Here is a 15,305-nt window from a genome sequence, read left to right as displayed (position 1 = left end):
GATGTAAATCTTAATACACGACGGTAGCGTTCATTAAAGTGATAGTCAAACAAGGGTTTAGTGTCGTTTTTAAAACTAAAAATAACAATAGAAAATAAATAAAAAAAATAAATAAACATGCATATAAATAAACTATCACACATACATATATATATACACGCACACACACACGCACACACACACACATACACATATATATATATATATATATATATATATATATATATATATATATATATATATAAAGTAATTTATAAAATATATATGACGATTAAGCTACACTGAATATTCTGCGTTTCATCCACTATAGGATTCGTCAGGCTTATACGCGAATTCTGTGGTTGCTTCTTGTTTTTATATATGTTGAGGATTTCTAGTTAGCCAATCAGTTTTCTAGATGGTATATATATATATATATATATATATATATATATATATATATATATATATATATAAACTAACATGTATATAAAAAAAATCAACATAGATTTAAAACAGCTCCGATTTAGAGCATAGAAAAACTGGTTTAAAAGAGACAAGTTTGTAACGTGCATCCAGGATATAAGCGCCCGCGTGTTTGCGTGTTGTGTGGGTACGTGGGAGAGACGGATGAGGGGTAAAAGACTTACCTCGAGACCAGCTCAGCGTTACCGACCAAAAATAGAAAAGAAAGACCAAGATGGCGGCCGCCGTCTTTTGTAAAGTATGATGTCTCGCAAAGTCACACGAATTCTCGGAATATGCAAATTTAGCCGGCCTAGAACGACGATAAACGCGGGTGAGGGGAAAGACGTCGGGGAGTGACGATTGAGTTGGCTGGGGAATCGTGTGGCTGTTGCTTCTTGTGCCGTATGAGAATATTTTACCGTTGTTGGAATCCGTGCAGAACCGGTGTAAAAAGATTACTGAATTGCTGCAACATTTATAACATCTTTTCCTGAACTTACCGTGTTAAAGAGAGAGTCGGGCGCCATCTTTTTCCTTACACATTTCTGTTACAAGCTATTCCGGCCATTTGGCCTCTAGGACTATGACCGAGTCAAAATTTGACTTAAAGCTCATACCCGAGTTTGACGGGTCCACGTCTATCGTCGACTGGGTTGAAAGGGTCGAGCTGACGTGCGACCTTTGTGAGGTGAAAAGATTACACACTGTGATTCCCCTAAGATTGGCTGGGGGTGCCTTGAGTGTATATCAGCAACTCAGTGCTGCCGAAAAGGGAGATGTCACCGCAATTAAAGCTGCGCTGTACAAGGCATTTGCCATGGATCCTTGTACGGCCTATGAAAAAATTGCTTCCCGAAAACTTCTACCGGAGGAAAGTGTGGACGTTTTCTTCGCTGAGTTAAAGAAACTCGCAGTTCTGTTCGGTGGAGGGGTGTCGGAGCGGACGCTCGCGTACGCGTTTGTGGCGGGCCTTCCCACTCGGGTGAAGCAGCTACTGAGGGCCTCAACCAGCGTTTCAACAACGACCATGGAACACTTGATGGAACGTGCTCGAGCCATCATCAAAGATGAGGAGGACCTGGGGGAACCAGTTGTGATGGCGACACAGACAGACCAGATTGGCGCTCGGGAGATTCCGAATCAGAACCCTGCAAGCAATGGGAAATGTTTTCGCTGCGGCCGACGCGGACTTTTTGCAAGGAATTGCACCAACAGGGGGCGTGTGCGCTGTTTTAAGTGTGGCGGTTTGGGGTATCTAGCCCAAAACTGTGCGGGAAACGTATCAGGGGAGAGGACGTCAGCGCCGCCCTGCTCCCTGAGCAAAATTTGAACAAGGCGCAATCAGTGATGACCGTCTACGTAAACAGGATACCCTGCTCAGCACTTCTCGACTCAGGTTGTTCGCATACTATAGTGAGCGCCAGGCTGTGTCCAAGTTGGACTAAGAGGAAGATCAAAGTCACCACGATAGGAGGCGAGACCCAGACATGCTGTGGCCCTGGAACTGTCAAGATCTACACGGACACCGGTGCAGCTACTAAGATCAATGTGCTCGTGACCCAAGGAAATCTCCTGGGGTTTGACCTGTTTCTCGGATACGATGCCATCAAGGCTCTGGGGGGAGTCGCAATTCATCGGGATGGAAAGGTGCGATTCTTGGAGACCCCAGTGTGTGCAGCGCTCCATATCGATCGGCCGGATTTTACAGTGGACTACGACTTGCGCAAGAGGGCCTGGATTGCATCTTGGAAGTGGACCGAGGGAATGACACCGACTAAACTCAAGAATGGGGTTACAGAGTACCCTATACCCATTGAGGCCCGAGCAGAATACGAAAGGGAACTAAAGGCGTGGATCCAAGATGGCTGGTTAATCCCCTACCCTGAGGACAAGCTTGGGCCTCCCAAGGGTCTAATACCCTTGATGGCAGTAGTCCAGCATAACAAGTCGAAAGTACGGCCCGTGCTGGACTATAGGGAGCTTAACAAGCATATTGAAGCCTACACTGCCGATGCTGACGTATGCGCCAGTAAGTTGAGGGAATGGTGTCAGAAAGGCACTAATGTCTCGATATTGGATTTGCGAAAAGCCTATTTACAGGTGCGAGTTGATGAGACGTTGTGGCCGTTCCAGACAGTTTGGTTCCAGGGGCAGAGGTACTGCCTTACACGCCTTGGCTTTGGCCTAAATGTGGCACCACAGATCATTAAGACTATTGTCAACACAGTATTGTCCCAAGAAAAGCCCATGAGGGACTCAACGTCAGCTTACATTGATGACGTATACGTCAATGAAGATGTACAGGCTGCGTCGTGTGTCAAAGAAAAGTTGGCTCAGTTTGGTCTGGAATGCAAGAATCCCGAACGTTTAAGGGAAGGAGCACGTGTATTGGGATTGGATGTTTATGAAGAAGATGGCACCCTACAATGGAGACGTGGCAGTGAAATTCCAAGCATCCTCAACCTCGTTACAAGGCAGACCGTTTTTTCTTGATGTGGAAAACTTGTTGGTCACTTACCGGTCTGTGGCTGGCTCCGCGCAGCTGTTGGTGTGATTAAACGCAGAGCAAATTTAACAACCACGGGTTGGGATGACATATCCGATGATGTCCTACTAACTCTGATGATTAAAGAGACACTGGAGAGAGTGAACAAGAAGGACCCTGCCTGTGGGCGGTGATGTGTTAACGGAGACAACGTAGGTGTGTGGGTTGATGCCAGTTCTTTGGCGTTGGGAGTATCGTTGGAGCAAGGAGGAAACGTGTTCGAGGATGCATGTTGGCTGCGGCCCGTAACAGATTCTCAGCATATCAACCTGGCAGAGCTGGACGCTGTTGTAAAGGGGGTAAATCTGGCCCTGCAGTGGCAGTCTAAGAAGTTGACCTTGTACACAGATTCTCTCTGTGTCTACCACTGGGTGTCTGACACACTTTCAGGACGGACACGAATCCGTACCAAGGCAGCAAGCGAAATGTTAATACGGAGAAGGCTAGACACGCTAAAAAACCTGGTATCCGAGTATGGGCTATCACTGAGCATCACTCTGGTGCCATCACATTGTAATCGTGCTCACCAACTGACCCGTGTACCTCACAAATGGTATGAAGCCGCGAAGATGGGAATGGAGATTACTGCTCGATCTTGTGCAGTTGCAATCGACCCATGTCAAATACAAAAAAATCATGCACAGAGCGGACATCCGGGTATCAAGAGGACCCTTTATTTTGTGAGGCACATATACACAGCAGTGACCAAGATGGATGTCAGACAGATCCTTAGAAATTGTGAGGCTTGCCAGTCTATTGATCCTGCACCAGAGCGATGGCAGAAGGGTCGCTTGGAAGTTGAGAGTGTGTGGCAGCGGCTGGCCATGGATATTACCCATTACAGTGGCAAGCCCTTTCTAACTCTCATTGATTGCGGGCCTACGAGATTTGCGGTGTGGCGGCAGATGACCAGACAGGATTCAGCAAATGTTGTTCGCCACCTATCATCCATTTTTTTTGAGCGAGGTGCGCCGGAAGAGCTCCTGACTGACAATGATGCAGCGTTTTGTAGCCAGCAAGTTCGGCAGTTGTTAGATGAGTGGGGCGTCCGACTACGGTTGCGATGTGCGCATGTGCCGTCAGGAAATGGCATTGCTGAAAGAAGCCATCGCAGAATCAAGAGAATTGCTGCCAGGAAGGTATGTACTATTGCGGAAGCCACATATTGGTACAACATTACGCCAAAGGACGGGACGTCCCCTTCAACCGCACCTGCGAATGCTATTTACACGTACCGAGTCGGAGTGAAGGGAATCAACACTACGCAGCCAACCGACAAGGGAACATATAACAGATATGAAGTGGGAGATCCAGTGTGGGTGCGGCCCCCAGGAAATCGGTGCACCGACAAATTTAAGCGAGGACAAATATCTGAATTGATTAGCCAGCAGTCTGTTTTGGTCGATGAAACCCCACGACATCTGCGAGATCTTCGCCCAGCTACCGAGGTGCGTCACACAACTACAGAAGAAAGCAGTGAAGCGTCTAGCGATGAGCTGCCGATGCACGGATTCAGTGAGCCCCCTCCAGAGGTTGATAGCGATACTTCATCTGATGAGGCGGAACCAGATCCAGAGCCCGAATCTGAAGCAGTGAATGTACCTCTTCGCAGAAGCACACGCACTAAAAGGCCACCCCCAGTGCTCTCTATGTGATCATCAGATCAGGGGGGAGTGTAACGTGCATCCAGGAGATAAGCGCCCGCGTGTTTGCGTGTTGTGTGGGTACGTGGGAGAGACGGATGAGGGGAAAAAGACTTACCTCGAGACCAGCTCAGCGTTACCGACCAAAAATAGAAAAGAAAGTCCAAGATGGCGGCCGCCGTCTTTTGTAAAGTATGATGTCTCGTAAAGTCACACGAATTCTCGGAATATGCAAATTTAGCCGGCCTAGAACGACGATAAAACGGGTGAGGGGAAAGACGTCGGGGAGTGACGATTGAGTTGGCTGGGGAATCGTGTGGCTGTTGCTTCTTGTCCCGTGTGAGGATATTTTACCGTTGTTGGAATCCGTGCAGAACCGGTGTAAAAAGATTATTGAATTGCTGCAACATTTATAACATCTTTTCCTGAACTTACCGTGTTAAAGAGAGAGTCGGGCGCCATCTTTTTCCTTACACATTTCTGTTAATTAAGATTTTTAAGTCATACACAAATTTGTGAACAAGACAAACATGTTAAACGATAAACACAATTATAAAAATGAATTCAAAGCATGCTTTATCAAAAGGGATACGTTTATATGCTTTAAATGGCAGATGGTCTGAGAGGGGTGATGAGAGCTTTTGGAATAGTAAGGAAGTCAGAATAGATTAGCGAAATAAATAATTTCACAGACAACCGTTGTTGGTCTAGAGAGACAATAAATGCACAGTTTATGCTGGGGTGGGAACTTTACACGCAATTATTCGTGAGGAATTGAAGATGCGGAAGATTTGAACGAAATTTGTACAGAGAGTGCTCAGAGAAGATCCGAAAGAAAGAGGTTGTCATGACACTAGGGAGATGGTCAGTTTCTTAATGATCTGATGACCTGCAATGAAAGCTGGATCTACTGCTATGACCAGAGACCAAGAGACAGACTCCCAGAGGAAGCCTGCCTGCTCTCTCAGACCCAAGAAGGCCAAGCACAGCAAATTCACCCAAAACTTACGACGGTCCCTTTTTTGACAGCACGGGAATGTACTGGAGCGACAGTCAATTAGAAATACTATGTTGAGGTTTTAAGGGGATTCAAGAAAAAGGGTCGTCTGAAGAAGCCAGCACTCTTTAAATTAGGTCAGCGGCATTTCAACCATGATAATACACCAATCTAGGACTTCGGCCTTATCGCAGACTATTTGACCAAGATGGACATCAAGAAAGTTCATCAGGACCTTGCAAACTGATTTTTGGTTATTCCCTGAGCTCAAAGAAACCTTAGAGGTTTTCATTATTAGACAATTGAGGAGAGGAAATAAACTGTGACGCGGGCCATTGACACAGTCACGCAAGAGGAATTCCATTGGATCTTCTAGAAGTTGTTGCAACGGTACAACAAGTGCATTGCAGTCGGAGGAGATTACTTTAAAGGAGCTAGAATTGCATGTGTGTACTCTCAATAAAAGGGTCTATACGAAAAGTCTGGGAACTTATTAAAGGCGTCTCGTATCTATGTTTGTGAGCAACATTTTGGAGTAACATGTAAAGATTATGATAGAAGAATTCCAAAATGAAATGGGCGTTTTGAATGTGCCGACGGTGGAGACGTAATTAGCAGTGAGATAAGAATTAGCTAAGGAACAGAAATGTGTGTTTTCTCTCCAGCTGTGGAATGTGTCATTACATTCTGAATTCCCCAGCCATTTGTAGCCTTGTATAGATTCAGAGCGGCTCCCGAAAATTCAATTTCATAATAAAGTCCCGTAGGAGACCAACTTGGATACAGCAGATAAAATGAAGGAAATCTTTATCATAATCGTCATCATAATCTTCATCATAATCTTCATCATAATTTCCATCATAATCGTCATATGAATTCAAATATTCTTCTAGTTAAAATTCTTTCTAGAAAGACGTCGAATACTTACGGGCGAGACAACAGGAAGGTTGCTAACATCCTAAGTTATAGTGATTTTTATCGAAACGAACTAAATTCGAATTTGGAACACCCAGGTCGTCAGTCCATGTTGTTCGCCATTTTACCGCAGTTTACAATGAAGCAAATAAGATGTAAATGATTTGTCATTGCTTTCGGGGAACATAGATGTATATCAAGCTGAATTTGTCTTTGGGTTGGAGCGACAGAATATGTCAACAGACAGATTTTACAGCAGTTCAGGCACTCCTAGAAAAAGCAACTAATTGAGGCATAGTGTGAAGAAGACAGAAAATAAAATATTGTTGACAAACAGACAAACGATGCTAAATGTCCTATTTACTTGTCCCCCCCCACGAGGGCGGAGTTAGACACAAGGTCGGTTTTTAATGTGGGGAAAATCCAGTTCTTGAAAAAGTGGCACTCTAGATGGGAACAAAAATGAAATTTCCCTCAATCATGAAGGATTTCTTCTCCACTGATCGAGAACAGGAAAGGTGAAGTCTAGCATCGGAAACAAATACTACACTGTGATCTTGGCCCGAGGGTCAAAATGTCGTGAAAGATTGTTTTTGTTTTTTTTTATTTGTTTTTATTTTACTCACCATCGCCACTAAGAAGACATTGGGCCACTTGGACGTACGGGGATACTGATTGGAACCACGCCTTAGAAAGATTGACAAGATGTTGGTTTAAGTTACATTTAAACTTCTGCATATCAGTACAGCCAGGAAAGTCGGTAGAAGGGAGGGAATTCCAAATTATAGCTCTTCTAGAAAAGAAGCTATTAGACCAGAAAGAGTTCTGGCATTAAGGTACCTCAACGGAAAACAGGTGGGGTTTTGCTGCTAAGCGAGTTTGTCGGGGATATGTACGTCGGGGGCACTGAATGCAATGAGTTCATCAGAGCATATTCTATTAAAATATTTGTAAAACAGGCACAGGGATGCAACATTGGGGCGATGGAAAAAGGGTTGGAGCCTAGTTGACAAAGTAGAACCTATTAGATTGGAAACTAGATCCTATCCAAGGAGGAGAGACTAGTGATTGGTGCACCAGCCCAGTTGTGACAATAATACTTCATGTATGGGCGAATGGTGGCCTTGTAGATGGACAGGATACGCCTAGACGCGAGTAATTTTCTAGCACGATAGAGGGATCCCACCGTCCTTGCAGCGAAAATGTATTCCGAAGTAGAGACATTGTACAGCTACACGTTGCCACTTAAAATCTTCTAAACTCCAATACTCCGAAGAATCCGAAGATGACATAGCTCGGCACAGAAATATATACTAACGATGACAAAGTCAGAAACAATGTGGATCCACATGCGCTACTCCGCTCAGCAAAAAACACCGACCCAAATTAAATAAACGGGAATTAATTTAAGCTTTTCTTTCATACGGAATTGATTTTGATCTCTCCCCTTCTGAATAAGCTGCTCTCTCAAAGAAAACCTTTAAAACCGCCAGCAAGTCTATTTTTGTTTTTGATGAGTTGTTCGCCTTACTTAAACAGGCACTGGATAATGCAACAATGCAGATGAACAGCCACACACATAGAAATACGACGGTCAGGAATGTCGTATTATTTATTTAATTCTCGTACGATTTAAATCATTTTTGTTCTTCATTTTTTACTTCTTACTATATAAGTTAAAAATCAAAAGAATGTGTATAAATAACAAATAAAAATAAAACTCGATTCAAATAAATATACCTAATGTTTTATACTTCGTTAATCATTTGTTTCCTATTAAGCATTATTTGTTTATACCATAATAAATATAATACTATTCTGCCTTGACAGAGTACAAAATAGACTTCGTGGCTTAGTGGGGGATGCCCTTTTCTCTACCCTGCAACCTCTCTCCCACAGAAGAGACCTTGCGAGCCTATCCTTGTTTTACCGTTATTTCCATGGCAGGTGCTCGTCTGAACTCCAATCTCTGGTCCCCCCTCTCAAATCTTTCACGAAAAACACCCGTCTAGCTGAATCCACTGTGAAAATTTTCCCCACTCTATATCTGTGCCTAAATTAAGACGCGGATTCCATGAACAAAGCTTCTTTTTTAGAACTGCACGCCTGTGGAACTCTGTTCCGTCTGCATGCTTCCCACCGGAATACAACTTAGATGTCTTCAAGTCCAACGTTAACAAATTCCTAATGAACTGCTCCCTTAAGTAAACACTTCATCAAACTTCCACACTAACGTACTGTACTTGCAATAACCCTTATCCCTGAGTGGCTTCCGGACAGCAACATTGACAACAAACGCAGCGCTAAACACTTAATCTAAAAGCTAATTGCTCTATAATAATACAAAGAGGGGCGTAGCAAAAATGTGTTGTGGTGTGAGGAGAAATACAAACTGTAATAGAGAGAAAGAGAGTTTTAAAGATGCAAGTTAGAAAAGCATCTCATCCAAGGCATGAAAATTGTTAAACAAAATGTTTTTACTACACAGCCTGAAAAAGAAAGCATATTCAGACTTGTAATAATACAAAGAGAGGGTTGCAAACATGAGTTGTGGTGTGAAGAGAAATACAAACAGAAATAGAGAGAAAGAGAGTTTTAAAATATATTCATAAAAAGATAAGATATAAGTTAGAAAAGTTTAATTTAATAATTTATTTAATATAAAAATGTAATTTAAATTGAATCAAAAAATTAACTTGGATTTATTTTATGTAATGTACATTTTGTTGCACTTTAAAAAAAATCATTGAAAATTTTATATCTATATCATTAAGTGTTAGATGAAAGATAATGTTTTTAAATTGCAACAAAATGTACATTATATAAATTAAATCCAAGGTAATTTTTTTATTCAATTTAAATTAAATTTTATACCTTACTTTGTAAAATTTATAAAAGTGCACTTTGAAGATAAATATATTTCAAATTGAATGTTGTACCTTTATTTTTAAAACCTATAGTAAAAACATTTGGTTTAACAATTTTCATGCCTCGGATAAAATGTTTTTCTAACTTGTATCTTTGTATTATTACAAGTCTGAATATGCTTTCTTTTTTCAGTTTGTATTTCTCCTCACACCACAACTCATTTTTGCAGCCCCCTCTTTGTAATAAGGTCTGAATAATGAGAAAATCTGATTTTTTTAACAAAACCTTTAAAATAACTTTTTTAGATTAATTTTGTTTAACTTCTTTCAGAATAGAAAATCTTTAAAATTTAATAAGGAACATATTTTATATAGTTTTCAGCAACAAATATCCAGTACATAACGAGAAAAATAGAGATGAAAATTTCAAAAGGATTGTATAACTGATTATGGGCAATAGTAGTCCTCGCCAGCGAGAGTCTTTGTTATTGTTATTCTATTATTATTATTATTATTATTATTATTATTATTATTATTATTATTATTATTATTTAAAACATTTTGTGTCTTGCTGTTTCGCGCGAGGACTCAGTAGGATTTTTCTATGTTTGCACTGTTTTTCCTATAAATAAGAATAACATTAGATAAGTGGAAAATGAGATTAGGATAAGCCGAGGCTCGAACCTTGTACGCAAAGTTAAGAAATAGATTTAGAATCGGAATGTAAGAATTTCGCTATTGTTAAATTTCATATTAAATAGTTGGATATTGTTTGTATTGTAAAAAGAATTAATTGTTCATTCTTTTATGAAAACTAAAGTAAAAAGGTCAGCTAAAAAAGAATGAACAATACAAATTAAAAATATATTGAAAAAAATAGGTTAGGTTGAAAAATAGGTAAGTTGAGAATTCTGTGTGCTTAGCCATGTGAGTTGGTCACGTTTTGGGACCAAACATCTGACGTCATAGCAAAAAGGAAATTCTCAATGATAGGAGCTAGGATAAGCAGATTAGAGGAGTCGACAGTCGGCAACCGAACAGAGGTGGAAGAACAGTTGAGTTTGCTAGTCAGAGAGAGAGAGAGTTGGAGTCAGGGTTCTTAGGAAGCGAAGGAAAAAACATTAAAGTATATAGATCCCGAATTTGAATTACTGACGTCATCATCATTTCGACCGGTCAAATGAAATAAAGAATTATCATCGATTTTTTTAACTGTTGTCTTCGTGTCATCATTCAACAATTGAAGGTAATGTGTTAATCATCTTAATATCAACTTTGTATAACGCCCTTCAAAGTAATGCGTCCCCTCTCCCTCATGCAATGATTCCTCCCTCTGTGATAAAAGAACTGATCGCCCTCTCTCCTCGCTAATATATGTTATGAGAATCCACAGAATTGTAATATATATAAATATCTTCTCTCTCCTTCTCTCTCTTCCTCTCTCCATCATAAGTAATGATTATACCCCTCCGTGTAAAAGAACAGTAATGCACATTCATTCAATAAGCAAATCTCGCCATCTCTCTCACTGTTATAAATCTCTTGTCTCCCTAATCGTTACCTCTGTATTACATGTACCCGATATATGATCCCCAATATGAAACTCCTTGCAATGCAACACAGAAAAGTATCTGGTAATTGATTGGTCCACGCTTTCTTCATCTCTGTAACCTCAGCTGTGACGTTGCTAGTCCTAGTTGTTTTTTTTTTATATAAATACTACTAGCGCGAGTGAAGCACCAGGCTTTGCCCGGGAGTAAAATACGCTTAAATATATTTTAATTTATCCAGATTTCGTACATATTACACTATGTAGTAATTTCAAAAATAAAAAAAAATGCATTTAGGTGCCATCAGCTAGAATCGAAACCGTAGCATTAAAAACTGGTGACAGTACCAACGTGGCATTCATATAAAGTGATTGAAAATTAAAAATTAAAAATAAACTAAGACGAATGTACAAAATGTATAACGAACTTTTTTCGATTTTGTCCTATTTTTAACCCCTTAAAAGCAATTTTTAACGGCTAAGGACTTATAAAAGAACGGCTCGTAAAAATCTCTTTAGCTGGTGATCTTTTAGCTAGAATCGTTTTCATGTTAGAGTTTCTCTTACTGGAATCGTATTTAGGTACTGTTTCATCATTTAAGCAGTCAAGCCAGATCAAACAACGCAACACAATTGCAATATAAAAAATGAGTCTTAACTAGTTTATTTTACACATTATATATTAGAATATTAGAATATTTTACAATGTAAAAATTACATCAAATAATTAATTTTGAATAATCAACCTTAAACTAACTACCTAGATATTCCTTACTAGTGCTGAGGGAGAGCAAAATGTACACATGCTCGCCTCATGGCTTCCAGTGATCAAAAAGAAAGGGAATCGTGAAATTGCATTGCGGTCCTCCTTTTTTTATCGCTCCGCACTACCAAATTACACCCTGGCTATAGGGGGGGGGCAACGTAATAATAACGAACAGTGGCACTAGAAAATAGTCTCATGCAAGTACAAAACGCCTGCAGTACCTGAAAACGGAAACTACAAAATCCTATCGGATATCGAGATAAAAACAGATATGTCAACCCAAGCTAGAAGAAAAGCTGTCATAATAATGAACAAGAAAGAAAAGTCCTCCATATCGTAGATTTCGCTTTTCCGTCAGATTACAGCAGGAATATAAAGAAAACGGAGAAGCGAAGCAAATATACGGAACTGGTCATAGAGATGGAAATGATATGAAGAATGAAAAAAGTCAAAATAGCACTATTAAGCGTAGGAACACTATGAACAATTCCGCAAACTTAAAAATATTAATGGTAGAGATTAAATAGAAACAACGGTTAACAAGAATGCAAACAGCTGAAATATTAAGAAAACCCCTTGAATGCGGAGATTAATATGTAGCCCGAAAAGATGGTTATATTAAAAAGGTTATCTCAGGTTTGGCGCTATTAACCGAGGTTAACCCCGATATATGAGTTAGTTTTAAGCCTTTACGATCACGAAACGCCCCCCCGTAAAAAAAATAAGTTCAACAGTTATTTTGATCACCTAGAACAATTCTTACAACGCGTCAGTTTGGCCTTGATAGTAAACACAGAGACAGAGTTAGACGAGAGATTCTGGCCACTATTTCAACGAGTTCACCAATTCAGGACATAGGTGCAGCCACACGCCACGCTGTGATTGTATTGTTGGTGCCACACCCCTCTCCCGTCATTGAGGTAGGCACCTCTCTCCAGATAGATGGTTCCTTACAAATAACAATTTGACTATTAGCAATGCAAACACCTTCGCAGAAGCAATAAGTAAAAACACCAATCGTTGGTTTTCTATTTTATAAATTATATTAACAGAAACTATTTGACTACAAAATCTAATATAATACCACTGTACAAGATAATTGTATAGGCAATTGGAATTAAATTACTTCAGAGTCCAGCATGTATCACATTATATGCGATTGACAGCGCTTTAACATGGAGGAAGAGTCAACCATTATTCCGGATTCAATTTTCGCATATCGTAACTCTCGATCGGTGGGAAATTGGCAGATACAATTACGTGAATCTGACTTTCTTTCTTTTCTTCCTATGTTGTCACCAACAGTTGCGGATGTTGATGTGAGCGGAAGCCTTTGATGCAATAAAGTTAAGCAAGGAACTAGCAGTAAATAGGGATGTATCCAAACATTGACTTTTTTTGCTTAGACACAATACGATATGTGACGGAAGTATTCAACTAAGGTTTTCAGCGTGCGCGAGAGAGAGATTGGCGTATATCCCAGAGGCCATGGGGTTTAAGCTCGTTATCACCTCAACCCTATACAATTCTCCTTGATGCTCTTGCTCAAATGGTTGAAAATCGCTTGTTAATCTATATTTAACGGCTCTTGCGATAACGCTTAATTTATTTGCAAAGATCATTGGAAGAAGTGGAAGAGAACAGAGAGATAGCTTTGGGGCTGGCCTGTGTTAAAATGCCTAGTACGTACAAATAATAATAATAAAAAAACTGGGAGAAATCAGAATTCAGAGGAAAAATGAGATTATACAACAGATGGTAACGATAAGAATAGTTGAAATCTTAAAGAAACTCCTCGAATCCGGAAACTAATCCACATGAGGTATTAACGTTAACCGGTTACACGGAAACTGCAACAGACATTAAGCAAAAAGGTCGAAAAAAAAAACAGTACGTAAAATCAGGAAAACTGAAATCGCAAAATTAGAAATTTATTATCCCCGTCACCCAAAAAAAGAAAATGGTAGCGTAGACATCGACTGACGCCACACTAAATAGCCGTGAAGGGTCAAGGACGATAAAAAGATTAGTGAGAGAAAGCACTAATCAAACCTCGACTGAGTGAGTATGGAAAGGAGTATACGCTTCGATTATCTTGTTGCCACCCAAAATCCAGTAAAGACCAATAGTCTTTGCCAGTGAGAAGTCAGTGGCAACCGACTATAGTGAAAACGCAAATTCAGAGGCAACGCAGGAAATTTGAGGTCACATGTTTTCGGCAAGATTCCAGAGAACACCAGCAGTAGTTGTCAATTAGTAATCTTTGATTATAGCCTGTGTGAGAACTCCAAGTGAGTACAAATGATAATGATAATGGTCATTCAAATAACACTATCAATCAAATCCGCTTGGTTCAAGCAGATTTCATCAAAGTTGTTTTCACTCTATCAATAAGGTCGCCTCACATGTATTTCGCCTTGACGTTGCGTTTTAAACTTAATTAATTGCATGTCATGGAAAACAATCCTGTCACAGTGAAGAAGCTTAGAGTTCAAGATAGGTCACCTTTGTAAAGGCAAGAAAATCAATGTCAATATAGAAAAGTCTGACAAAAATATTTGATTATAAAATGCGTTAAGTTATATATATATATATATATATATATATATATATATATATATATATATATATATATATATATATAAAGTGAAAATACATGGGATGGCAGTTCTTAAACAATATACTCAACGAATTCTTGATCTTCAGACTTGACATTTGGAATATAGGATATTCAGATATTTTGAAACCATTTTAATCCGTATTTATCTGAGAAAGAAGGGTCTCCCAAGGAGTTAAAATTGGTAGTTGCGGGTAATCAGATTTTCTCTGTCTATCAACCGTTTCACGAATGTGCATAGGAATATTCTTTTTGTTAAGAATTAATAAGTCTGATAACACCTTTAAAAACTCGTGTCAAGCTGGGCTAATGGTTATCGCAATTGATCATTCTGCCCTCGAGTATATATATATATATATATATATATATATATATATATATATATATTGTACTTATAAGAAGTGAATAGTTTAGTAAGAACATAATACTAGCATGCTTATGCCTTGTGAAACATTTACGTAATATTCATATATATATATATATATATATATATATATATATATATATATATATGTACATGTATATATATATGAATAATCGAATAAAATAATTTGCTCTATTAACGAGTAAGCACGCAAGCAATCGAGTCCCAGTTTTCAATTTCAAATAAATATTTAGTATGACGAACTACAAGCCCTTGTAATCCCTCGACGAAATTACCCCCGACAAACCCGACAAACAACAAAATCCCACCCCTACACAGTAGAAATCCGCAGATGCTATAAAGCCTTCTACTCTAATACTTTCTTCACCAGAATAGCTAGACTTGAGAACTTCCTTCCGTGTTCATGCTTCCCCGACTGTACTAACATACAGCAGATACAGTTTAATTTAAACAGAGATCTTGCTGCTCAACTCCCTACATAGTATCCTTGAAATAATGTCCAGGATAGTAGCCTCCTACTTCAAATTGGAACCGAGCTTTGTTTGGGGTAAAAAGGCAATAAAAAATGGTTTTT

This window comes from Euprymna scolopes, chromosome 39, assembly GCF_053919585.1.
Source record: "Euprymna scolopes isolate OS-2025 chromosome 39, ASM5391958v1, whole genome shotgun sequence".
Lineage (NCBI taxonomy): Eukaryota > Metazoa > Mollusca > Cephalopoda > Sepiida > Sepiolidae > Euprymna > Euprymna scolopes.
This window is presented reverse-complemented; position numbering follows the sequence as displayed.